This window comes from Hypanus sabinus, chromosome 11 (assembly GCF_030144855.1).
Source record: "Hypanus sabinus isolate sHypSab1 chromosome 11, sHypSab1.hap1, whole genome shotgun sequence".
Taxonomy (NCBI): domain Eukaryota; kingdom Metazoa; phylum Chordata; class Chondrichthyes; order Myliobatiformes; family Dasyatidae; genus Hypanus; species Hypanus sabinus.
This window is the reverse complement of record NC_082716.1, coordinates 33739041-33766230: the sequence shown is the minus strand read 5'-3', so window position 1 is coordinate 33766230 and position 27190 is coordinate 33739041. Positions and strand designations below refer to the sequence as shown.

General features: G+C 38.0%; 1 long non-coding RNA gene across 2 annotated transcripts in view; it reads right to left on the bottom strand.

The window, feature by feature from the left end:
* LOC132401559 (uncharacterized) overlaps nucleotides 1-21071 on the bottom strand; it is an 84357-nt gene extending 63286 nt beyond the window's left edge. For both annotated transcript variants that reach the window (XR_009514609.1, XR_009514610.1), the window contains exon 1: nucleotides 20752-21071. This is a non-coding gene — a long non-coding RNA (uncharacterized LOC132401559). The remainder of the gene's footprint in view (nucleotides 1-20751) is intronic.
* Between the last annotated feature and the right edge of the window lie 6119 nt (nucleotides 21072-27190).

Genomic DNA, 27190 nt, shown 5'->3' with positions numbered 1-27190 from the left:
TATTTAAAAATCATATAGTTCTCTTATTGATGGTTTAATGGTGCTAATGAGTAAAACTTTAACACCAATTATGTCGGTTAACTCCAAAGATTAATGGTCGGTGACCTGAAACATTAACTCCTTGTCTGTTTGTCTACTTATCTCTCTTTCTCTCTCATATATATATATATATATATATATATATATATATATATATACACACACACATATGATGAGATGAGGAGTTATTTATTATGCTCAAAATTATTACAAATAATTTTAGAAGTTCTTTCATTTTCTCTTTAATATTCAACAGCGGTTTGCTCAATGTTGTAGACCAGCCTGCACTCAAACAAACCTGGGAAATTCTATTTTCCACAGTGATAAATTAAATATATTCCTCTTAGAGGTGTCACTTTGTGCACAGTGGCACAAAACAGATACTTATTTCACATCCCTAAGCAGTTTTAAGTGAAGGTTGTTTGAAAACTAAGTGTGTGGAAATCTTCAAGGTGCCATAAACATCTGGCACACTTAAGACAGCATTGTGGTACCAGTCTGTTAGCTCTGTGGTTATCAGGTTGCCTACGGTACACTGTGTCATTCGGCTGCTGTTTTTCCAAGTGCTGAAGGGCAACTTGTTCTTTGGACTGAGAGTGCTAGTAGAATTTAAAGTTGCAACCAATGAACCTGGAGTTGTCTCTTTCACCCATGGTAGAAACTGTAGATCTTTGATGGGAACTGAAAGATGTAATAAATTAAGCTGCACTAAATGCAGCCTATCTACATCAGCTGAATATTTTGCCCTGTTAATAGAGAATGGTAGCTGTTTTGGCTACTGGATAATGGTTCTTTCACCCGCCACATTTAAGAGGTGAGATAGTGAATTTGCAGAGTTTTGTTTGCCTGGCAGATGCACATTGTGCTCTCTGTACTTTCTCTTGCAAGTCCATTACAAATAACAGAGAAACCAAAGGCTACAGCTCAGTTTGCAGAGCACTTATTCTGCTTATGCCAAGTGGATTGACTCACAGTGTGGCATTTATTTTTTATTTTGTGTATTATGCAAATAGAAGTTGCACCAATTAAAATAAACAAAGTTAATCATACCCATTGTTCTTATTCTCTCACTCTACTAGGGAAAGGAAAGGTTTACTCTCTCAAGTCAAACATCGCCACATCTAGTTTTAACTCACCAAACATTCTTTGACAGCATCTTCTAAACAGTAACCTCTACCCCCGGACAAATAAGGGGAAGAGGCGCATTGGAACATCACTGTCTCCATGTTCCCTGGCAAGACTTGAAAGTATATTGGTGTGCTTTCACTTAATTACATCTCAGAATTCCTCACGTAACACTTTGAAAGCTGCCAATTCAGAGAAGTGTGGTCCAGGACCATCGCCTCAGTGTGGAAAAATTGGGATGGACAATAAATGGGGGCCATCCGAAAGCAATCAAGCCAAAACTGGGTGAAATTGAAAAAGGCACAGTAATCTGACCATGACTGGAAAAATCTTCGATCAAAGTATGAGCCAGTGTGATTCAACTCCACAAAAGTTAAATATTTAGATTGAAGCCACTGAATATAGACAGGTATCTAAACATGCTCCTTATTGTAAAAATAACACATAAGAAATTAGCTATGATTTTAAGGTAATGAAATATTTTTATTGAAATGAAACAGAAATGCTGGGAATACTCAGCAGGCAACATTTGCAAAGGAGGAGATACAAATAAAGTTAAAGATCAATGACTTTTCACTAAAGCACACGCTTCCTGACTTGTGAATATCTCCAGCATTTTCTGCGTTTATTTCAGATTTCTCACGTCAACGGTATTTCATCATTCATTTTCAAGCCTTTAAAAACTGAGCTCATTGTTTACTTCAGTGTTACTACAGAGAGCTCCATTCTGTGCACGACCAACATTGTACTGGGGACTTGCTGGAGGATGCTGAATTATATGTTTGATTTACAGATGACTATTTTGGGAAAGAGCATTGACCCGCTTGTCGGCTAGTCACTCTGGGCAGGCCTCGTGGATGGGAATGACAAGGCATTGGTTTCTGAGCTTCCAGTCCAGTGCTACCCAATTCACATTGTAAATTGGAGTTGTAGACAGTTGAAATTTAAGCATTATAATTAGACAGTCTTCATATTGGACTTTAAAAATAATATCAGTACTGTTTTGATAAACAGCCAGTTGAACATTTCCACTCAACCATTCATTTAGATGTTCCCTTAAACAAAGTTAAAATAGAAACACATGATAACTGAAAGCCAATTTTCTTCTTCCTCTAAGCACAAAGTACAATGTGTCTCTTACTGCTAATCTAATTGGGGATAAGTTGAAGTTATCATACACAACATTTTCTTTAATGATCTCAGCTACCTTAATGGATATATTTATGTTGTTATTGAATTTAATTTGGACTGTTCATGGCTTGAAATTATACAAGCTTCCTGGTTTCCTTAGAATGGATGAAAGTGCAATTTAAAGGATTATCAATATTACCAATATAATGTCTCTATTTATCTTGAAGGGCGCGAGGCAAAGCATTGGTTACAGTACAGTGTTTTTCTTCATTAAGCAAGGACTGAATTAGGGAGTGATATCTTTTGCTTACACAACTCCAGGTCTAAGTCATACATTATAGTTAGCATTTATACACCATTTACTAACTAATTTTTGTGATTATTCAGAAAGTCAGAATTAAAGCCCCAGACAATTCCATGTTTTGCGTTATACTGACTTTTCACCTATCCAGCAGGATACATATAGATCACATCCCATTAATTCACCAGGATCACTGAAATGAATCCTATTGTGGTAATTCCACAACCGATGGACTCACGTTCAAGGACTCTACAACTCATGTTCTCAGTACTGTTTATTACTTCTTTGTTTGTTTGTTTATTTATTTATATTATTTGCATCGTTTGCCTTCTTTTGCACGTTCAATGTTTGTTAGTCTTTGTTCATGTGTAGCTTTTCATTGATTCTGTTGTATTTCTTTGTTCTAATGTGAATGCCTACAAGAAAATGAATCTCATGGTGGCATATACATACTTCGATAACAAATTTACTTTGAACTTTCAGATTGTGGTATTAATCTCCGTGGTCAGTAAGTTGAGTCCACAGGCTGTAATTAGAATCAATTCCATCAATTTATCTATTGTGCACAGTTTGAATTTTTATATCATTTGCCTGGCAGTTTTCTTGGTTAAGGGCTTAGAGGAACTGAATTTGGAAAGGCTGAACTGATCAATGATCTGGTGATTGAAGGTTATTGGAAGAGGAATTTAAAACAGGAGAAATGCAGAGTAGTAGGAGAGTTGCAGATGATAATTCTACAATGAATGAATACTCCGCCTGTATTTGTGAGTCACGTGGATTGAGGGTGAAACATGTACACCCTCTCTGAAGAAGTCTGAGCAGGACTTTAGAATGGAAGGCACACAAGAGGAGACTTGTAAATGACAGCAAAATGCTGAAGGCAACAGGGTGAATTTTAATTCAGAAAATTAGGTGATGCCAGTAGTTATAGTTCAAAAATCTATGAAAAGAACCAAACTCACCACAGATCTGTGATGGGAAGAGGGATAAGAGTCATAATGAACAATCTGCTTGTGACAATTGGTTTGGACATTTAAGTATTATATTATGCTTGTCTTCATTTTATCCTTGAGTGTATAAGGTTTTCCAGGCTTGGCTGCTGTTTGAGAAGCTGAGTTCACAGCAGCCTTTTGAACAAAGAACAACCCAAAAAGCTACTTAGGATTTAGTAGATCCATATGACCTGTCCTCTCTTCCACTGATCGCTGACTGACCCTTTGTTCCAAACATGATCAAAAACAGGAACCTGCACTTCTCAAACACTAGGATTTTCCTGTCTGGCTATGAGCAGACACCCATGACTATAACAGATCTTAACTCTGCATTCAGAAACCCCTCCTTGCAATAAGATTTTTTTGTGGTTTTCCTCACCTATTAATCAGAACCCATTCCTTGTGGTCCTCAAACTGGCCGTGGACTGATGATCAATTAGAAACAAAACTAAGTCTTCTATTTGAGATTTCCTGAACTCATAACAGCTTTCACAACCAAAACATCCAAAGTATACTCCAGCCAAATGCATACATGGGGTTAAGATTAACAATATCAAGGACACTAAATAACATTGGATACCATTGGATAGGATGAGGACAGTGAAACTTTGAATGAGCTACAGTTTAGGTTTCTTTTGTAAAGTTAACAAGAAAGATACTGGGGGTGTTGACAGTTTTAGTTAGGAGGAAGTTGTATATTAATGAATGAGACTATTGGGCTTGAACAAAAATTTCTAAACACGTTTCCAATCTGAAAGTATGCTTTGAGATTTTTATTTTAAAAGTTACTTTATTTCAAAAGGACAAGGCACGATGCTAAACTATCAGTTTACTTTCATTGTTGAAGAGACTGCCACAGTGTAATGTAGCAAAGATATGACTTTGATAGCAAGCAATGCTGTAATACAAAACTATGCCAAGAACGTTTCAAATGCTTTAAGATGGGAAGAGGCTTCATCCCCCAACAGCTATTAAGCTTATCACATTTTCCTTGTTCTTTCTATTTATGATGTATGTATCATATTGATTTATTCTGATCTTTTAAAGTTTTTTACTTATAAGGCGATTTCCAAACTACTAGATTTTTACTTGACAAAATAGCAATCATCATCACAATTATTGATTTCTTAACATGGCTGTAATTTCACATGAGCAAAACAAAGAACATTGTTGTATGTACAAGCTACTAAATGCTCCTTTAAGGTTGGAGAGTTTGTTAATACTATAAGAGAACATGTCATCTGATTACTTCTTGTAATAGCATTATTACCATGCATTGGTTCTCATTTAAGATCTGATTGCCAAGTTATGTTTCCTTAATGCTCTGTCTAAGTGAGATAAGGTGATGGTCAGCTACACTGGTATAGAAGGACCCACAAGAACACATTGAAATTTGCTTTCAGTATCCAAAATAACCATCAACAGAGTGAAGTGAGGAACCAAAGAAACTTAAAACATATTTTCCAAACTCTGCAGCCATAATATTACCAATACTCTCAGACGATTGAAATAATCAAATGAAGATTTTACACTATCATCTGGACTTTTGAGGTATCAGTGATGTTGGCTTCAGCTAAGCAGATTATAAAACAACAAGATAAAATGATTTTGTCAGATTGCTTATAAATAGGACAAATATGCTTCCATTATCACAACACAACGGTTAGCTGGTAAGGCTGAGATAAGGTTGCTCCATTAGCAATCTAGGATGGTGGTTTCAAAATTTACAGTCGAGAATCTTACTTCAGTTTTCAAAATAACCAAAAAAAACCACATTATTGGTGTACTGAGCCAAATTTTATGCAAGGCTCCTTCTGGTTTTACTCAACCTAGACTACTTATACTATAAGCCATACCATTATGGTTGATAGTTGTGCCTTTTTGAAATGGCCTGGTCAACAAAACTGTGACAAACGAAGTCACTTAGCAAGGACAGTTAAGGCTATCTCTGCCAGCAAGAGGATGAAAGTGAAAGGGAGACTCAGGCATCAGTTGAGACAGGTAATCAGGTCAAATCTGGAAGATGCATAGTAATAAATTAGTCTATAAAGCAGATCAACAAGTTTAGGAAAGGGGATACAAGAGAGAATTGGTTTTCATGCAAATAATGACATGGTAGCTCCTTTCTTTGTTGTGCGTCATGCCCAGAATGCCACATATCATTCATCATTGACTGTTCCCCGGTTTTCAATGTAACCCATTCCAGAGCTCTTTATACCCAATGAATGTTTTTAGCATGTAATGCAGGGAACACAGTAACTAGTTTGTGCATGGTAAGCTCCCACAAACAGCACTGCAATCTGGTTTTATGGAGTCAGAGACTAATACAGTATGGAAACAAGCCCCTTAGCCCAACTTGTCCATGATTCAGAATCAAAATCAGGTATAATATCACTGGCACACGTCCTGAAATCTGTTGTTTTGTGGCAGCAATACATAACAAAAAATCTACAAATTACATTAAGTATATATAAAAAATTAAATTAAAAATGAGAAAAAATAGTGATGTAGTTGCTCATGTGCATTCAGAAATCTGATGGCAGAGGGGATGAAGCTGTTCCTGAAACACTGAGTGTGTGCTTTCAGGCTCCTATACCTCCTTGATGGTAGCAATGAGAGCAGGGCATATCCTAGGCAACTGGGGTCCTTGATGATGGAAGCCACCTTTCTGAGGCATTGCCTTTTTGCCAGCCATGGTGCCCGCCTCGCAAATCCCATCTGCCTGCATTTAGGTCATTTCTAAACCCCTCCAACTTGAATACTTATCCAAATCCCAAATCCTTATAACGTTGTTTGGAAGAGAAACATTACTTTGTACAAAAGCGCACCAGCTTGCACTGTTCTTCAAAAAGTCTCAGAGAATACTTCATCTGGGAGGCAGATATAGTATTAATTTGATGTTTGAACTGAAATATAGCATCCATAAAGATGATGAGTGTCAATCTCGATTCCAGTATTCTTGTCTCTGGAGCATGATTGGAACATGGAGCATTCTGATTTAGAGGCAAAATTGCTACCAAATGAACCTTCCCATTGTGTTATGATAAATGCTCTAAATGAGAGCCATTAATCAGATTAGCAGCCCAAAAAGTATATTACGAATCAATTAAGTGCATCTCCATGGGTCAGTAAAGGATGAAAGGATTATTAACAGTGCTTGTCCAGAAACGTTCATGTTTAAATAAGTTCCTGTAACTACTTTTTAAAGGCGCATGATGTGTAAATGAATAAAATAAATTGATTTTTCCCATCAAGAGTTTAAGATTGTGTGGAAGTCAATAGGGAGACACACAGACTCTGTTTAGAATTAACACACTTTCTGATCAGTTACCACATTAATGCAATCCAGCTTTTCCACAATGTTCCTGCTACTTTTAAATGTTTACAACCTTTTTGCTGGGCCCTCTTCATTTGTATTTCAACCATTAATGTGTTGTGAAGTTTACTTATAAGGGGTTTGTTTCCGCCCCAAATTCTATTAATCTTTCAATGAATATATTAAGTTCAAAGCGTTACCTCAAGAAATTTTTTTAAAGAGAGAGTTACTCTAAATTGAATTCTTTAACAAGGCGTCCAAGTATTAGAAAATTTCTTTTATAAGAAGCCCATAGATGACATTCATTCTTTATCAGCCATCTAATCATATGGTAACTTTAACTCAAATCTCCTCTGAAAGTGCCTTTGAATCCAGCATAAACCAGCTCCTCGTCAAAAGTTAATGAAAAATTAAGCTTAAACTGGCCATATGAAGGACTGAGTAAGAAATGGCAGATGCCCCTGGGAACCACAAAGGAAAGGAAAGATAGTGGTAAGAGAGTGAGACCTACCAAACTTGGGAGGTGCGCATTTGGACATTAATATATGATTTTTTAAAAATGTATTTGACTGAAATTCCTCTTTCCATTTTTCTAACAGAAATACTAATCCATTTATTTTGTAAGTTTTGGTTGTACTTCTGCTATTATCTAGAGAGCATTTTCAAGCAAATAAGGTACAATTTAAAATTATATATGTAGCTGGATTTCCTAATTTCAAGGTCTAAGAACTTCATTATTAATCAGTGAAACTTTATCTTACTTTAAACAACGTTAACCTTTTTCACAAATTTGCTCTCGTCACTCATAAATTCTGATTTTTAAAACATTAACTGCTGCCTCTGTTCCTTCTTTGTTTAAGTTTCTCATTTTGGAAGTAAATTAAGTAAAGAAAGAAAATATGCTTCTTTGAAACTGAAAAATTTAGCTTTTACAACACGTTTTCATCTATGGATACTAGAATATTTGTTAATGATTGTTTTAATGAGTCTCTTTTTTCATTTACCCATTCAATGATTGTCATTGTCTACATACATTGAAAGCAAAATTTGCCATCGGTAAAACATGAGACAAGAAGAAGTTAGGTTGTCCACCCACTCTGAACCCCAAGTCAATATGAACATTATCAGTGAAGCAGGCAGTTGATCCACCTTTCCTCATTTTCAAGCCTCCTAATATTATTGCTACTGTTCCATATAAGTTTCAGAGGTGCCATAAAGCAGGAAAGAGGAGATATAAATTGATGAATATTCTACAAATATTACTGTAAGTCTTTAAACTGACAATATTTACTTGTACAGTATGACTTCCAGGTGAATTAACCAAAAGCATATAATCTTTTTGCACAAGTTCTATCAAGCTCCAGCAAAATGGAGGTGTGCTGAGGTCAGATCCTGGTACATCTGCGGTCAGATATATAACATATCGTCTGAGTTCAGATGAAACCTATGAATAATGAGATGGCCATCTGGCCATACCTTTAGATTACAGAAGGTAATTTTAGACGATAAGACATTGGATCAGAATTAGGCCATTCGACTCAACAAATCTGCTCCACCATTCCATTATGGCTGATTTATTTTCCATCTCAACCCTATTCTCCAGCCTTCTCCCTGTAACATTTGACACCCTTACTAATCAAAGATATATTAATCTCCGCTTTAAATATATCTAATGACTTGGCCTCCACAGCCTTCTGTGGCAATGAATTCCACTGAGCCTCCACCCTCTGGCTAAAAAAATTCCTCCTTATCTCTGCTCTAAAGGAATGTCCTCTGATCCTGGACTCCCTCACTATCGGAAACATTCTCTCCATGACTGCTCTACATACTGTATGTCTTTCAATATTCAATAGGTTTCAATGAGATACCCCTCATTTTTCTAAACTCCAGCAAGTTCAGGCCCAGACCCATTAAAAATGCTCCTTCGACATTAACCTTTTCATTTCCAGAATAATTTCATGAACCTCCTCTGGACCCTCTCTCCTGCCAGCGCATCCTTTTTTAGACAAGGACCCAAAACTGCTCACAAAGCTGCAAGTGCAAACTGACCAGTACCTTATAAACCCTCAGCATGACATCCTTGCTTTTATATTCTAGTCCTCTCAAAATGAATACTAATATTGTTTTTGCCTTCTTTACCAGTGACACAATTTGCAAGTTAAGCTTTAAGGAATCCTGCATAAGGACTCTCAAGTCCCTTTACACCTCTAATTTCTCCCCATTTAGAAAACAGTCTCTGCCTTTCTTCCTTCTACCAAAGTGTATAACCAAACACTTCCCTGCACAATTTTCCATCTGCCACTTCTTTATCCTTTCTCCTAATCTAAGTCCTTCTACAGACTCTGCTTCCTCAACACTCCCTACCCTCCACCTATCTTTGTATTATCTGCATACTTGGCCACCAAGCCATCAATTTCATCATCCAAATTATTGCTGGAGAAAAGGATCAATAAATCATTGGGGGAATCTTTTATTGCTTCCCAGATAGGATAGTATTGATTACACTCGAAAAACCTCAACACTAACCTTTCCACCAGTTCCTGCATCACTTCCATCGCAGCCAGGGGAACACCTCCTTGTGGCAGCTTTTGTATTAACATATGCAAATGACTATATTTGTATTCCCTCATGATGCAAAAGGCCATTCTACTCACTGAGTCTTTCAGACCAGTCCTATTTCTCCATGTACTCCCCTGCAACCGATTCTCTCATCTTCTGACTTGAGATCCTAGTGTCATTTTTAGGTACCAATGTATTGGCCATTGTTTGCTCATTGGCAATATTAGACATGACTAACCTATGATCTTCAACTGTACATTTATGTCCTTCATTAGAACAGAAGTACATGGAAGAAGCTGAATCTCTTTTCAGATTGCACAAGTATCAGGCTCCGTAGTTGACCCTTGCCTCCCTGTGTTGAGGTCCAACAATCAGCTCAGCAGAAGGGAGGAGACACCAGATTTCTAGTGTTCTTCTCAGTAATGAGCTGCCAGCAGAAAGTCAATCTGAACAATTGGGAAGTTCTGTGCAAGTGAGAAGCCCACTGCATGCTCAGTGTTAGCTTCGACAAAATCAAATCCTTTGACTCCTCAGCAATCCAAGGAAATAATATGTAAGTGCCTATTGTTTATGGTTTAATATAGCATTCAGAAAGTAACCCTCAGGGGAGCAACTTTAGTCTTGGCAATTGTAGTCTGGAGAGCACATGCTTAAAATGGTAAAGGCACATTAGTCTTCAAAGTCTTAACTGGTTTGCAGTTTAAAGCACTGGGGATAAGCACAGACTGAAATATCCAAGGCTGTGATAAGGGGAGACATATGATTTTCCAGTAAAATAGATGTTGGAAGTCAGAAAGAGAAGCAGTAGGTACTAGAAATACAGTCCAGATCAACCAGCATCTGTTGAAAAAGAAATAGCTGAGGTTTATGTTAATGATCTTTTGTTAGAACCTTTATGAAGAGTCATTGACCTGAAATGTTGATCTTACTTCTTTCTCCACAAATCCCACCTAACCTGCTGTATTTTTATTTATGTGTGATGTTCTTGATGTACCAGATGAGATGACTGATTTCAGCTGTGCTTATATTTGGTCTTCTGCAAGTAGATGTTACCTTAGTACAAATTTATCTTGGATTAACAATACAAAATAGGGCAGGGAGTTAAATATACTACCAAATTACTAATATGCATTTTCCAAAATCCTATAAACCTTTACTTCTGATGGTTTTGCATAGCTCTTGTGACCTTGAATAGTGATGCTATTTCCTTTATTGTTCACTGTTTTGTGGAGTATTAATTGTTGAGAGTAGATATTTGAGAAAGAAGGACTGATATAGTTGAAATAATGTACCGTAATTAAAGGGGAAACCGAATCAAGTGGTTATAAACATTAAAAAGTCACTAATTACCAATAAGCACAATAGGGAATTCAAAGGAAACATCTTACTCTTAAGCTCATTCCTTCTAAAATTATTTTGCTATGACATTGGTTATGAAATCTCTGAGTATTTTCTTCCAAGAGTGCATAATCAGTTCGAACAGACTTCACCCCATTCTGTGACCTGAATCCAAGGAAAAAGCTAAAGTCTTAAAACCAGATGTCTCACTAATTGTGCATGTCCCTACCCATTTCTTGCATTCCTCATTAATACCACTGCTTAGCATTTGATTCAACAAAAGCCCAGGCATCATTCTGATGATCTACCTACTTATCTGTTCATTTTTGCTTTGCTTGAATCCTGCCTCCATGCATCAATGCAAAACGATCTTATTTACTCTCCAAATGAATAAAGCAATAGAAATTTATCCATTATATGCCTGTACCAAGCAGAATTCAATTACTTTTCTTGCTAAAGCAATGAATTTTTATGCTTACTTGAAACAATATATAAATTAAAAATTAATTGACTTCAACTATATTGTTTTATTTTAATGAATTAATGTTTTCAAGAGCTAACAGTGGTGCAATAATGTCTGTTGGTAGGAACAAGATTCTCGTGTGTAAGGACATTCCCACCTTAAAGTAATTTCCATATTTACATAATCAAATTAATTACATGGAAGGATCACTCTTCCGTTCTGTGCTCCTAAATGTTTGACACTTGCAATGTACTTTACAGATTCTTTACATGTTTGAAATGGTGTACTTGTGCTGAAAGCACAGTATGTCTCATGACATATATGTACTCGGATAAGGCATCTATAAGATGGAATCTAGTAGGCAGGGGTGAGTTTTCAGCTGTTCAATAAATGATGTTATCACCTACAAGTACATTGCATCTGTCATGAGCCAAGTTGGAGTGGTTGATGCATTTTAAAAAGGGCACTTCTTATGTTCTCTAAGAATACTGTAACTATATCGTATTTGTTGCGAATAGTCAAATTAATCTCACTGGCTCTTTCTTGAAAAGAACTGTTTGAATATTTTTCAATTGCAAAATGTAAAGTAAGCTAATTATTTAGTGACCTGCAAGTCAGAAGTTTCATGGGTGAGAATCCAGATCAGTTACTGAGACACAAATAGAGAAGACTCCAAATATATCCTTAAAATATTTCAAGTTATAGCATTTCTAAATGCTGTTTTACAGACACTTTTTGCACAGATTCCACCCCCCCCCCCCCCAGTGTGTTATAACCAACATTTATCTGGTGTATATTCTTTGTGCAGATGGTCAACACCATAATCAAAGCAAAGACTGTCAGTATCAGACAGGATAAAATAGCCATTTGGTTTCAAATTTCCTTTAGAAATGTATAATCTTTGTTACTGAAAGGCCATTCAGGTGTTGATTTTTTTCCACAAAATGTATAAAAGTACAGGAATGTAGAATACTGAAGCGGGAGTGGGCCAATCAAGTTCAAGTTCAAGTTTAATCAACCCTTCGGACCTGCTAATCATCTATTTCAGTATCATAGGCCTTCTCCTTAAATCTCTTGATCCCTTTACCCTTTATCTCTTCCTTGTATATATTTAATGTCTTAATCTCCCCTGCCTTCTGTGAGTAGAGAACTCTACAGATTTCCTCAGTAGTTGAAGAAATTTCTCCTGAATTTGGCTCTAAATGATCATAATTTCAGTTTCTATATTCACTAGACATTTAGAGCAATCTCCCTGTCTCTAGTCATCTATTCCACCAGCTCTGATGGGATCCCACCACTAGCTACATTTTCCTCTTTCTACCCCTTTCCACCTTCTACAGAACCTATTCTCTCCACAGCTCCCTGGTTTGCTCATCCTTCCCCAATCATCAGGGAGGAGGTACAGGAGCCTGAAGGCACACACTCAACAATTCAGGAACAGCTTCCTGCCCTCTGCCATCCAATTTCTGAATGGACATTGAACCCATGAACACTACCTCACTACCATATCCCCTCCCCCATCTGTTTCCATCTGCTTTTCACCTCTTTCTTAATTTTACCTTCCTTATGTACTTGTAGTCTTTGTGTTCCCATTTATCACCCTCCAGCAGCTTTCCTCTCCTCTTCCCTCATTTAGGCCATAAGACCATAGGACACAGGAGTAGAATTAGACCATATGGTCCATTGAGTCTTCTCTGCCATTCCAATATGGCTGATTTATTATTCCCTCTCAACCTCATTCTCCCCTTAACCTTTGTCGCCCTGATTAAGCAAGAAACTTTCAATCTCTGCTTTAAATATACCCAATGATTTGGCCAGAAAAGACGTCTGTGGCAATGAATTCCAAAGATTCACTTCCCTTTGGCAAAAGAAATTACTCTTCATCTCTGTTAGGTCCTCTGATTCCCTTCCACAGAAACATTTCCATATCTACTCTATCTAGGTGCTTTAATATTCAATAGGTTTTAGTATTCGACAGGCCTTCCACTTATCTTTGTATCATCTACAAACTTGGCCACAAAGCCATTACTTCTGTCATCCAAATCATTGAGATATATTGTGAAAAGAAGCGGTCCCAACAGCATCCCCCGTGGAACAACAGTCGTCAAACCATAAAAGGCCCTTTATTCCCACTCTTTGCCTCCTGCCAGTTAGCCAATTTTCTTTCCATACCAGAATCTTTCCTGTAACACTATGGACTCCAATCTTGCAGAGCAGCCTCATGTGCTGTACCTTGTCAAAGATCCTCCGAAAGTCCAAGTAAACAACATCTACTGATTGTCCTTTGTGTATCCTGCTTATTAATTCCTCAAAGACTTCCAACAAATTTGCCAGGCATTATTTCCCCTTAAGGAAATAATTTCCCCATCAGGACTACCCTATTTCATCATGTGCCCTCAAGAACCCTAAAACTTCATCCTTAAATAATGGACTCCAACAGCTTCCCAGCCACTGAAGTCAGGCTAACTAACCTACAATTTCTTCTCTTCTACCTCCCTCCCTTCTTAAAGAGTGGAGCGACATTTGGAATTTTCCAGTCCTCTGGAACCATTCCAGAATCTAAAGATTCTTAAAAGATCAATGCCTCTACAATTTGTTCAGCCATCTTTCAGAACCCTGAGGCATAATCCATCTGGTCCAAGTGACTTATCTGATCCTTCAGCTTCCCAAGTACCTTTTCCTTATGAATAGCAACTACACTTACTTATGCCCGCTGACGCATTCAGATTACTGGTATACTGCTAGTGTCTTCCACAGTTAAGATAAATGAAAACTACTTATTAAATTTATCTGCTATTACTTTTTCCCCTATTATTACGTCTCCATGTCATTTTCCAGCAGACTGATATCCACTCTCACCTTTCTTTTACTCTTTATGTACTGTAACTGAAAAAAACTTTTGGTGTCCTCTTTTATAATATCGACTTGCTTTCCTTCATATCTTATCTTTTCTCTCCTTATGGCTTTGTCGTTGTCTTCTGTTGAATTTTAAAAGCATTCCAATCAATCCTTTAACTTCCAATACACTTTGCTATATTATGTGCCCCCCTTTTGCTTTTGTGCTGTCTTTGACTTCTGTTGTCAGCTACTGTTGCTTCATCCTCCCTTTAGAATGCTTCTCCATCTTTGGGATGTATCTGCACTTTCCAAATTTGACTCCATCTGTCTCTTTTTACCTCTGCCTACTTCTACCTATCACCCACCTGATTCTGTCTCTCAGCACTACCCCTCACCCTTTGCTACCTGGTTCATTCTGCCCATCATCTTTCACCCCTGCTCAGTTCAGCAATAACCTACCTCTCACCCCTCTCTTTCTTATACCATTCTCTTCTCCCTCCACTTTCAGTCCTGACACAGGGTCTTGTCCTGAAATGTCGGCAGTTCCAGTCCCCTCACTGATGCTTCTCAACTTGCTGAGTTCCTTCGGGAGTCTGGTTTTACTCTCAATTCCAGCATCTGCCATGTGTTATGTCTCTTGGTCATCTTGTGTCTTCAGCCCTGCATCTGACAAGTTCCCCACCAATGCCATCATAATACATTCTTTTTCTTGTTGTGCAGTCTCTGGATATATTGTCCAATTCATAAATTCTCCACAAAGCACTAGCATGCAGGGCAGTTCAAAAGTGTGCTTGAAGGTGAAAATTTTTCAGCTTAAATGCATCTATGAAGAAAACTGATAGAAATAGCAAACTGCATTTGGAAAGTATTGGAATCTGCAGTGACAGAACAATTATGATAACGTAGAAAGAACTTGCAAATGTGATAATTACTCAGGTTGCAATAGTGGAGAATCAATAAAAAGACAATGATGAATAACTCTTTGAAGATGCTTTAACTTTCATGGTAAGTATATCACTAATATTGCTGTTTAAAGCACTTGTATCTGTGAGTTTGCATAGCTGGCTTGAAACTTGGATACTATGTATCAAATTGCATCAAATTTAGCCTGGTATCCATTTCAATATTCATTTAAAAAAAGGCATTTGTTGAATATAATACAAGGGTAATCATATAAAAAAGATTTTACAACTGTCAGATTCTCAAGTACAGCAAACGGAACGCATAAATATAAATTTCTGCAATTTTAATTTTAAAACTTATTTTATTGGCACTTTTATTGATGATTGTCTGCAGTTCAGTTTAAATCACATGGAGTTTCTTCAGAAAGAGTGTCAACCCCTTATAGCTTCCTCATATTGCATTATATGATTGATCAGTCAATTATAACAATTTTGTATGATTACAGTTTCAGAGTTCTGTTTACTGTTGCAATGGACTCATTGTACAAGCGCTGAATTATCGAGTTTCCTAAATGTGGCTGCATTTTTTGCTTATACGAACAGTGATGAAACACCATCTTACGATTATGTCGAAGTTTGTAAGTTGGAAATGCCGTTTGGGGAGATGGCACGCGAGAGATTGCCTAAGAGGGTTTCTGGTTAGAATCCAGGGGCGTGTAATGTGGGGTTTCTGGTCAAAGCACTGGAAACAGCCAAACAAATGACCATTCAAGTGAAGCACAGTTGCTAAAACCTAGTGGGCCTCCAACTCACATTCCTGCATGAGATTGTCACCCACTCCCACCAGCTTCCCGCCACCAGTTAAAAATTTGCATCTGCATTCCCAAAAAGTCATAAAGTTTGCTACATGCTTACATATGGGGTTCTTGCAACATGATATTCTGAAATGAGCTATATATCAAATGAAAGATGTATTTCTTCACAAGTTAAACCAAAGATTTATTCTTATATTGCTGCGAGTATTAATCATAACTCATTAAAGGAATGACTATTTATGTTGCTCTTGACGGGAATGTTGAAACAAAGTCTTTTCTGCTGCCAGCTCTCGGAGAACAACCCTTGTTGAGAATGACTTTTACACTAGAGTCGGTTGTAATATCACCTTGACCTTGAAGCCAGGTAAAGGCTGTTGCCTTTCCCTGAATAAAACTATGGTTAAGTCTCAACTTTTCATCCACTCAACAACAAATAGTCAGATTTTCTTATGTCTTACATTTTAAAATAGATTGGATTTCAGTATTTTTTTTCAAAAGGTTGAAATGTTTAATAGATTGAAGCTTTCCAGAGATGTAGTTGCCATTTCACTATCACTTACTTCACGCTAACACACAGTCAGAATTAAGTCCATGTGCGGGTAGAAGTGAGTACAGATCACATGTGAGGAAGAGAACAGATTAGTTGCAGAATACAGTAAATGGGTGCAGATTAAGTGGGTGCGGGAAGTGAGGAGTGCAGACCACCACTAGATGTGTGACTTGCAGAGAATAGTACACATTAGCTGGGATTTTTTAACAGCTTCCAGATTTGAGCTACACATAGTACATATGGCAAAGAAATACAAAAATGTTCCACAAAAAAATAATGTGTATAATGGGAGGTTTCACCCTCGTGATGATGTAGGGACATGTGCGTGCCAGATAATTACTCAGATCAGATTTCCAAGGCCTCGTATCAATAATCCAAGGCAGAACTGACGTGGAGTAAAATTCCACTTCCTGTCACCATTTTGGAAGCAATTAGTTTTATACAATAAAATGAAAGGTATTGCGAAGAGTGAGGATTCAGGACTGATTATTCTTGTGACTACAGCCTCCCTAATGATTGCACGGCCTCTGAAATCTTGGCCGCATGGAAATTTTAAAGCATAAACTTGCTGCGGATGGAACACGGACATTGAAAATGTCACAGTCCTGTAGCCCTTTATTTAAATTCTGCCTCCCCTAATTTCTCCTCTGCAGGAGCCATTTTACAGCCTCGTGGGATATGGGTGTCTGCTTCCTTTGCTGGAACAATTACAGCAGCATTTTTCTTTTTGCTGTGATCTTTTCACTCAGTTAGGGTCAATTATACACATTTAGAACCACCAACCAGTGATCCGTACACACTCATTCAAACTGAGTGTATGGTTAATTGGTTCTATCTACTTGTAAATAAATAAGAAATAACACAAGGTTGAAACATTGTGTCTCTTTTACAACAGATTTATTTGTGTGAGGTGCTTTCTCTACCTTACACCCCTTCTATTCTTGTCACACACCCTTGGCAGTTTGAAGGTCAGCAAAGAAGCCCATTCCTGTGTCCATGGGACAGCTACAGGGAGGAGCTTGCGGCTAGTAAAGTTTCGCCATCTCGTGTGAGGACGAGGCTGAATTTGAAATGGACTTTATAGAGAACTGTGGTGCGAAAACCTTTTACTCGGTTGCCCGTGCTGTCGTACATTAGTACACGAATGCCATATTTCAACAGCCTGTTGCTGGTTAACCTCTTTACGCTGATCAACAGTGCAAGGATACAGATAAAACCACTGAAACAAGATGGAGCACATGCTCACAGCAGTCCTGCAAAGGAAATGGGGGAAAAAAAAATTCTGGGATTGCCTCCGTCACATGCTGCAGGAACACTTCTTCACCAAAGGCAAGCAACATGCGAAGGTTTTGTGGTGAAACTAAATACTATCAGCCAAGATGTAGTCTCTGGTTTTCCCTGTTCTACTGCAAAATATTTCACTTGAGTGATCGGCAAAGTAAAAGGCTTTCCGGTTTCCGTGCAGATATATTTTTTTAAATAGTCAATGGCCGCCTCGGACACTTAAATGTGATTCATATGTTTACTTGGGAAGGGCAATGGGTTTATTAGGTTGATTATCGTGAAAAAGCAACGTAGCAGAGCAATTCTTTTGACGGGCAGTGGATTTGGAAGTTTGGAATCCTTTTGAGTGATAGTTTTTCACCCATGAAATAGGGAAGAAAAAGTTCTTCAGAAAACAAAAGTATACTTGACTTTGCAAAGAGTATAAATAAAGTTTGCAGAAGCAGCAACGTGGGGCTTCTTTTAAATTCTCCATATCGAGGAATAAAACATTGCACAAAATCAGAATAAATTATTTACAACAAATGAAATTATGTCAATGAAGGACTGGGATATCGACTCAAGTGGGTGTTAGTAATGAGTTCTGAAGGGAGAATAGGATATATTGGCTCTTAGTCTGAAATAGGCCCATGTAAAGTTATCTTTTTAAATACAAAATTAATGGGTACTCCATACTGTCTTTTTTGTTGTCGCAGTATTTGTCTTCATATTTTTCGCTTAAGTCAAGGAAACTCATACTCCATTCTAAACCTCCCTATTAACCTCCCTCTAAACCTCATTATAAAGCTGCGAGTGAATGTGACATCCTAGACAGACATTATATTTTCCATAAATGTTTCCACCCAAACAGACCTTTCCACAGTACGTTTCATTCTACTGACATTGCTAAGCTTTGCCCATGACTAACTATATATTTGGAATACCATAAGGATGCCATTTCATTTTTCAATAGAAGAATGACTGAACAGCTTAATTAACATCCGGGTCTGTACCTTTCAGGAGGTCAGTAGACCGAGCATAGCTCTTCTCTCACGTAAACCTGTCACTCCAAGTATAAACAAGTCTGCAAGAAGCAAAGACTCGTGACAAACATATATTAAAAAATCCAGATAAGAATTTCTTCTTGATGGTTCACTGCAGTAAAGTGGCTTTGCCCTGATACAGGCACATCAGATGATATTAAATTTATTCTGTCAGGGACATCAAAGTGCAACTATTTTCAGTGAAGTATAGATGTAAGTTTGAGATTTAATTTCTGAACTAGTCACAAGTTAGTGTCAACAATTTTCCATCAACATTTAACAGTGATATGGCAAATGGAGCTGGTGAGGTGGGAAGATCTGCAAAGATGGAAGAGGGTGACGGAGAGAAAAAAAATAAATTGGAGCTAAAATATATTATGGTAATTGACATGTGAGTTTATATCTTTGAATCTTTACATCCTGAGCATGAATCATGAAAGAATGTGGTGGGTATAATGAAACTTTATTTAGAGTTATGGAAAGAGGGCTACAGGCTTTGGCAAACAGGAAGCTCTTTGAAAGGGATAACATAGAGTCTACATTTAGAACTCAGTACTGTTTTATTGCTTTCCATATTTTTTTCTTTAACACTAATTGCATGACAGAATTCTTTTTTGCCTCGTGCTTAATAATACAAATACTACTTTCTGCATACTGTCTGTCCTCCCGTCTCTCTTGTTCTTTCTCTCTCTCCTCCTCCTCCTCCTCCTCTCCTTTTCTTCATACATTAGGAGCAGTTAAAATGGATGTAATCAACTTACAGCGAAAACCTTGTTACAAACCATGCTTTATAACATCCTGTTTCCTTGGTCTTCGCTGAAACTCCATTATAACTGAGATGGCATCAAAACTGCTCCCTCTCTGGGAGCTGACTGCCTCTTTTGCCAAATTCTTAAATATATAACAATGAGATGAGACTGTATATTATAGCAAAAGGATCAAAATCATAGCCGACAAAGAGCAAATTTGAGTAATTCAATCAGAAATCTTATAAAAGTAAAGAGACGGAATTGGTTTCATTGTGCTCTGATTTCCAGCATCGATAATAATTTCTTCAGGAAAACAAAATTGACGGGATTATGAAGTTTTCCTATTATCTTTGCTCCACCGTAGAATTATATTAATTCAGTATCCTAAATACAAATGGCAGAATCTCAAAAATATCACAGAGGTCAGAAGAACTTTATTGAATACCATCAACGGACACAGGTAAATATGATTTACAAGGGGTTAAACCAAACAGAGGAATTTTGATCTATTAAACTAGAGCCAGTATAATGAACGGCGTCAGGTTTATACTGTAACCATAACGAGAATTTTATCCAATTTCAATGAGTCTCACCCAAATTTAGCTTTCAATGCATAAGATTATCCAGACAAAAGACAGTAGTTTGTCATTGTAATTGATCATTTTTAAGAAGGATTAAATCTTACAATGAAATACGTTGATATTTGTTCAATAGTCAAAAGCATGATTCAGCGCGTAAAAGTCATAGACTAATAGTTTGAAATACTGACTGTGTACTAAGCACATCTATATAACTAGGACAGGGCATGGAAAGAGTTAAGAATAACACTAATAAGGAGAAAACCCTGTTTCAGGTAAAATATATATTCAGACAAATTTCCCTGAGAAAAACTCCGACGTTCGCTTCAGCCATATTTGAAGAGACAAAGGTAGTTTCTTTACATATATCAAGGCCACCATCGGACGCATACACGTCTCATTTGTCTCAAATGTTCTGCTGTTTTCAGAACTCAGTCCTCTGACATGCAAGAATGGACTATTCAATAAATAAGCTGTGATAAGGGATGTTCAATCAATTGATATGTCAGAATTTTTTTAATGTAGCAGTGAGCTCAGCTTTATTTGTACAGACACCCACGTCCTTTTAACATGAGTCAAAGGCAAAATTACAGCTAGCAGCAACCCTTTTAACAAACGCTCCTCAGAGATAATGTGCTGATAGTAATAGTAATCCTGACCTTGCACTTTTGTGTCTCAAAACAAGGTACATTAAACTGAACGGATATACACGGTGGAAGAGTTTGTAAGAGTTTTAAACTGTTACTCACAATCAAGCTGGTCTTCCCCTCCAGACGACTCGAGTTCAACAGGAACATATTTCGACATCATTACTTCATAGCTACAACATCCCATCTGGTGGTCAACTCTGCTTTCAACTTCTGAAAGGGAAAAAAAATGACTGTTTTAAAAAGGGCAGCCTCCCAAAACTCCTCCCTCCTCCCTTTTAGGGCAGGGGCATGGTTAGTGGCTAGAAAGAATAAACCTTCTCAGATCATTCATGGTTTTTTTTAGAAAGTAAGTCAGAACTCCACCCTGACGTGGATTAATCAGAGGATAAGAAATGAGAGGGAAGGTGGAAGCAGGGAACTGATTGCTAACAATAAATACTTTCTCTGAGACGGAGTCACAAGAAATCTGCAAATTCCCACCTTGCTCTTGAACTGGGTTACTGATCTGTGAAGTACAGTATACAAGGCTTTGTAACTTTCACCTGCTGTGTGCATGTGTCTAGAGTTCTTATCGATGATAATGCCTATGAGTCAGAGAGAGGAACTCCACCCAGCGTGGGCGGCCAAAGCTGTCATTCATGCTTAAAACTGCTGGCACTAAACAGACAAATGCCTATCTTTTAATCTGTGTAGACAGATTTTTTTTTGATATTCCTCAAATTTTTATTCTTTTAACTCTAACATTCAAACCACTTAATTTCAAAAAATCCAGGCTGCTATAAAAATTCATTTCAACGCTAGCTTCATTCTGGCGCTTCAAAAGGCTGGGCAAACCTCACGGTTATTTGCATCAATTAATAAATACAGATCAGCACGATCCCATTTATAATAAAAATAGAAAATGCCTGAATCACTCAGCAAGTCAGGCAGCATTAGTGGAAAGAGAAACAGATTGCATTTGAAGTTGAGAATATTTCTATGATGCCTGACCTGTCGAGCATCTTGAGTACAAGAGAGCAGAGAGGAGATTCAACAGAGAGAGTGCAGAGGAGATTTACGAGAATGTTTCCTGGGTTTCAGTAACTAAGTTGCAGAAAAAGGTTGAACAAGTTAGGTCTTTATTCTTTGGAGCGTAGAAGGTTGAGGGGGAACTTGATAGAGGTACTTAAAATTATGAGGGGGATAGATAGAGTTGACGTGGATAGGCTTTTTCCATTGAGAGTAGGGGAGAATCAAACAAGAGGACATGAGTTGAGAGTTAAGGGGCAAAAGTTTAGGGGTAACACAAGGGGGAACTTCTTTACTCAGAGAGTGGTAGCTGTGTGGAACAAACTTCCAGTAGAAGTGGTAGAGGCAGGTTTGATATTGTCATTTAAAAAAAATTGGATAGGTATATATATGGACAGGAAAGGAATGGAGGGTTATGAGCTGAGTGCAGGTCGGTGGGACTAGGTGAGAGTAAGCACTTGGCACAGACTAGAAGGCCTGAGATGGCCTGTTTCTGTGCTGTAATTGTTATATGGTTAGTACTTTCTGTCTTATGTCAGATTTTCAGCAGCCACAGTTCTTTGATATACAGTGTAACATTAGTCTTTAGTGATGTACTTTAGGCAATGATAATCGTTACCCCCTCATCTTCATCTGCATCCCTCCAGAAAAGTCGCAAAAGCCATCATCAAGGACCCCTACCATCCAGACCATGCACTCTTCTTGTGCATCTATTGGCCAAAGAGGTGCAGAAGCCTTAGGTCCCACACAACCAAGTTCATGAACAGTTATTACCCCTTAACCATCAGGCTTACGAACCAGCGTACTAGTCACTGAACTCAACCTATGGACTCGCTTTAAAGGACTCTCCAACGCATCTTTTCAGTATTATTTATTTATTATTACTTGCTTCTTTTTGTACTTGCACAATTTGTCAGTCTTTGTGTGTAGTTTTTCCTTGATTCTATTGTACTTCATTGTTCTACTATGAATACCCATAAGAAAATTCATCTAAGTTATCATTTGGTGACATAGACCATAAAAACCATAAGATATAGGAACAGAATTAGGCCATTTGGCCCATCAAGTCTGCTCCACCATTTCATCATGGCTGATCCATTTTTCCTTTCAGTCCCAGTCTCCTGCTCTCCCTTCATGCCCTGATCAAACAAAAATTTATCAACCTTTGTCTTAAACATATGTAAAGACTTGGCTTCCACAGCTGCCTGTAGCAATGAATTCCACAGATTCACCACTCTCTGGCTAAAGAAATAGCTCCTCATCACCATTCATCAACTGTGTTGGCATCCACCAACCATGGGATTGAGTTCAAGAGCCATGAGGTAATGTTACAGCTATACCTGTTACACCTTGATCAGACCCCACTTGTTCAGTTCTGGTCACCTCACCCAGGAAGGATGTGGAAGCTACAGAAAGGGTGCAGAGGAGAATCACAAGGATGTTGCCTGGATAGAGGAGCATGCCTTATGAGAATAGATTGAGTGAACTTGGCTTTTTCTCCTTGGAGCAACAGAGGATGAGAGGTGACCAGATAAAGGTGTATAAGATGATCAGAGGCATTGATTGTGTGGATAGTCAGAGGCTTTTTCCCAGGGCTGAAATGGGTAACATGGGGGGCATAGCTTTAAGATGCTTGGAAGTAGGTATAGGGGGTTGTCAGAGGTAAGTTTTTCACACAGTGGGTGTGTGGAATGCTCCGGTGGTGGAGGCTATTTTAGAGATTCTTAGATAGGTAATGGAGCTTAGAAAAATAGAGGGCTATGTGGTAGGGTAATTCTAGGCAATCTCAAGTAGGTTACATAGCCAGCACACATTTTGGGCCGAAGGGCCTGTATTTTGCCGTAGGTTTCTATGTCCTATGTCCTATTCTAAAAGGACGTACCTCTATTTTGAGACTGTGTATTCTGGCCTTAGACACTTCCACCACAGGAAACATCCTTTCCACATCCACTCTATAAAGGCCTTTCACCATTCGATGGGTTTCAATTAGGTCACCCCTCATTCTTCCAAATTCCAGTGAGTACAGATCCACAGCCATCAAACGCTCCTCATATGACGAGTCATGCAATCCTGGAATCATTTTCATGAACCTCCTTTGAACCCTCTCCAGTTTCAGCACATCCTTTCTAAGGTACTGCATACAAGTGAGTTCTCACCAGTGCTTTATAAAATCTCAACATTACTTCCTTGCTTTTATATTCTAGTCCTCTTAAAAAGAATGCTAATACTGCTTTTGCCTTCCTCACCACCAACTCAACCTGCAAATTAACCTTTAGGGAACCCTGCACCAGGACACCCAAATCCCTTTGTGTTTGTATTTTCTTATTCTTCTCTCCATGTAGAAAATAGTCTACCCTTTTATTTCTTCTACCAATGTGCATGACCATACTCTTCCCGACACTGTATTCCATCTGCCACTTCTTTACCCATTCTCCTAATCTGTCTACGTCCTTCTGTAGACTCCCTATTTCCTGCCTCTCCAGCTAGCTCCACCATCTGCAAACTTTGCAACAATGCCATCAAGTCCATCATCTGAATCAATCCCAACATAGACCCCTGTGGGACACCACTAGTCACTGGCAGCCAACCAGAAAAGTCTCCCATTATTCCCTCTCTTTGCCTTATGCCAATCAGCCATTGCTTTATCCATGCTAGAATCTTCCTGTAGGCACCTTGTCAAATGGCATCTGAAAATCCAAGTTCAACCGTTTCTCCTCTGTCAACCCTACATAACATCAGCTGATTCTGCTTCATCTATCCTAGTCTATGTATTTACTTTGATAATAAATTTGCTTTGAACTTTGAAAAATATCTCTGCAAGATATCTTGCTTTCCTTCACTTAACTTTCCTCACCGTTTCATGACAAATTCGTTTCAGTCGAATTATACAGTCAAATACCTACTTCAAAAATATTCTTGTTTCACTTTTAACTAAACACTGTGATCAAAGTTTAAAGTTCAAAGGAAAATTATCATGACAGTACAAATATGTCACCATATACAACCATGAAATTTATTTTCTTATGGGTATGCACAGTAAGTGCAAGAAACACAATAGAATCATTGAAAGATCCCACCCAAAAGGACAAACAAACAATGCGCAAAAAAAACTGCAAATGCAAATAGAAAAAAAAGTAAATAGTAATAAATACATAAGCAATAAGTATCGAGAACATGAGATGAAGAGTCCTTTAAAGTGAGTCCATAGGTTGTGGGCACTGTTCAGTGATGGTGCAAGTGAAGTTATCCCCACTGGTTCAAGAACCTGATGGTTGAGGGGTAATAACTGTTCCTGAACATGGTGGTTTGGGTCTTGAGATCCTGTACCTTCTTCCTGATGGCATCAGTGAGAAGAGAGCATGGCCTGGACAGTGGGGGTCCCTGCTGCTTTCCTGTGACAATGCTCTGTTTAGATGTGGTTAGTGGTGGAGAATGTTTTACCCATGATGGACTGGACTATATCCACTACTTTTTCTGGTCTTTTCTATTCAAGGGCATTGGCGTTTCCATACCAGGCCATGATGCAACCAGTCAATAAACTTTCCACTACACATCTATAGAATTTTGCCAAAATTTTAGATGACATGCCAAATTTTCACAAACTTCTAAGGATGTAGAAACACTGCTGTGCTTTCTTCGTAATGGCACTTGCGTGCTGGACCCAGGACAGATCTTTTGACACTTTCAACACTGAGGAATTTAAAGTTGCTGACCCCCTCCACCTCTGGCTTATAGACCTCCAGTTTCCTCCTCATGAAGTAAATAATCAAGCTCCTCTGTCTTGCTGACATAAGGTTAAAGTGAGTAGGGCAGGGGGCTAACCACATAGGCTGGTAACCCTGCGCTGATGGACAATGTGGAGGAGATTTTGTTGCCAATCTGTATATTTTCAATGGGGATAATTTCAAAGACAATAAAATGGAATAAAATTAATTAGAAACATCTCCACATTATATAATGGATTTGAAAATGAAAGTTATAGCAGATGAAATTAGATGAACCGTGGAAGCTTAAAAAAATTCTAAAACTGGTAGAAGCAGATAAATGTTGCTCTTTACTTTGTCCTTTGTGTGTTTAGAGAAATGATGAATGAAGATAAAGCAGCAATTAAAAGGTACCTGAACAGGTACATAAATAGGAATGGTTCAAAGAGATATGGGCCAAATGCAGGGAAATATGTAGCTCACTCAGATGGGGATCTTGGTCAACATGGACAAGTTGGGCCAAAGGACCATTTCCTGTGGGGAGTGATTCTATGACAGTATAACTGGGATGGTGGGAGGATAAATGATATGTTGGTCTTTATTGGAAGGATGTTGGGATGTACAAGATGTTCAGATGAAATCATTCAGTAGTTTAATGAGGCTATGTATGTGTTTCTGTACTAAAGAAAGGATATGCTTACCTTAGAATTATTGCAGTGGAGATTCACAAGAGTGTTTCTGGGAGAAGGGGAGGGGGGGGAATTGATCTATAAAAAAGAAATTTGGGAAGTTTTTGCAACATTCATTAAAGTTTCAATGAAAGAGAGATTACCTCAATGAAATTAATTAGATTCTAGACAAAACTGACTGTAGAGAATTTGAGTCTTTGGGGATTTGAGTCAATGGGGTAGACGGCCCAGTGGCTTTCTTTGGTGCAATAATTTTCTTTGAAGCTGGTTAAGGTCCCTGGAAGTTGACATTTGGCAACTGAGTTTGGATGAAATTTTCCTTTGTTGTTTATGATGGATAGTCACTCCTGACCAGTAGGCATCTTGGTTGTTAGTTAACCTTGCTTTCTGAACATAGCAGCTAACATTTGTTAAATCACTTACAATTATAAGTAAACTCCAAGTTATAGTTGTTTGACTTCTGATCATATGTGAAACTCAGTCTTTAGTTCTTAAAATGTATAGCAAGCAATAATCAGCTTGAAGTTAAAACAAGTTGTTTATAGAACAGCTTTGCAAACAAGCTCTGTAGATAGTACACACACTGCCTGTAAGAAGTAAAATTTAGCTCACTATACCTGGTTTGTTGCTGCTCAAGATGCAGTGTAAGAATATTGGTTGTTTAATTTGGCTTGTTTCAGACAGACAAGCTGACTTTAAGTTGCTTAGTTCAAGGAAGCTTGCAGAACCAGATGGATAATATAATTTAGCATATCAAATACCTGACTTACTTATAGTTGGAAGGTTTATGTAATAAAGGAAGTTAGCTTTCCAGTATTCATTGAACAATAAGCTGAGATTTAGGTCTCCAAAATACTTTTAGACCATTTGTGTTCAAAGGGTGTCTGAGGAATATATATCATATATGTGTGAGGTCACCCAAGTGTTAGAAAAAGGGTATACATGTAGAGAGCCATACAGGCTTATTAGGAGTGGCTGAAGGACATCAAGAAGAATGATAGGAAGATGGGGTGACTAGAATCCATTCCTTTGGCTTTGGTTTCTGCGGATGATTCGTTTATCTGGATATCAGTATGCCTTTTTATTTTATACGAATTGTGTTTTTGAAATCTTTTGTGTTCTAGAAATGGTTTGTAA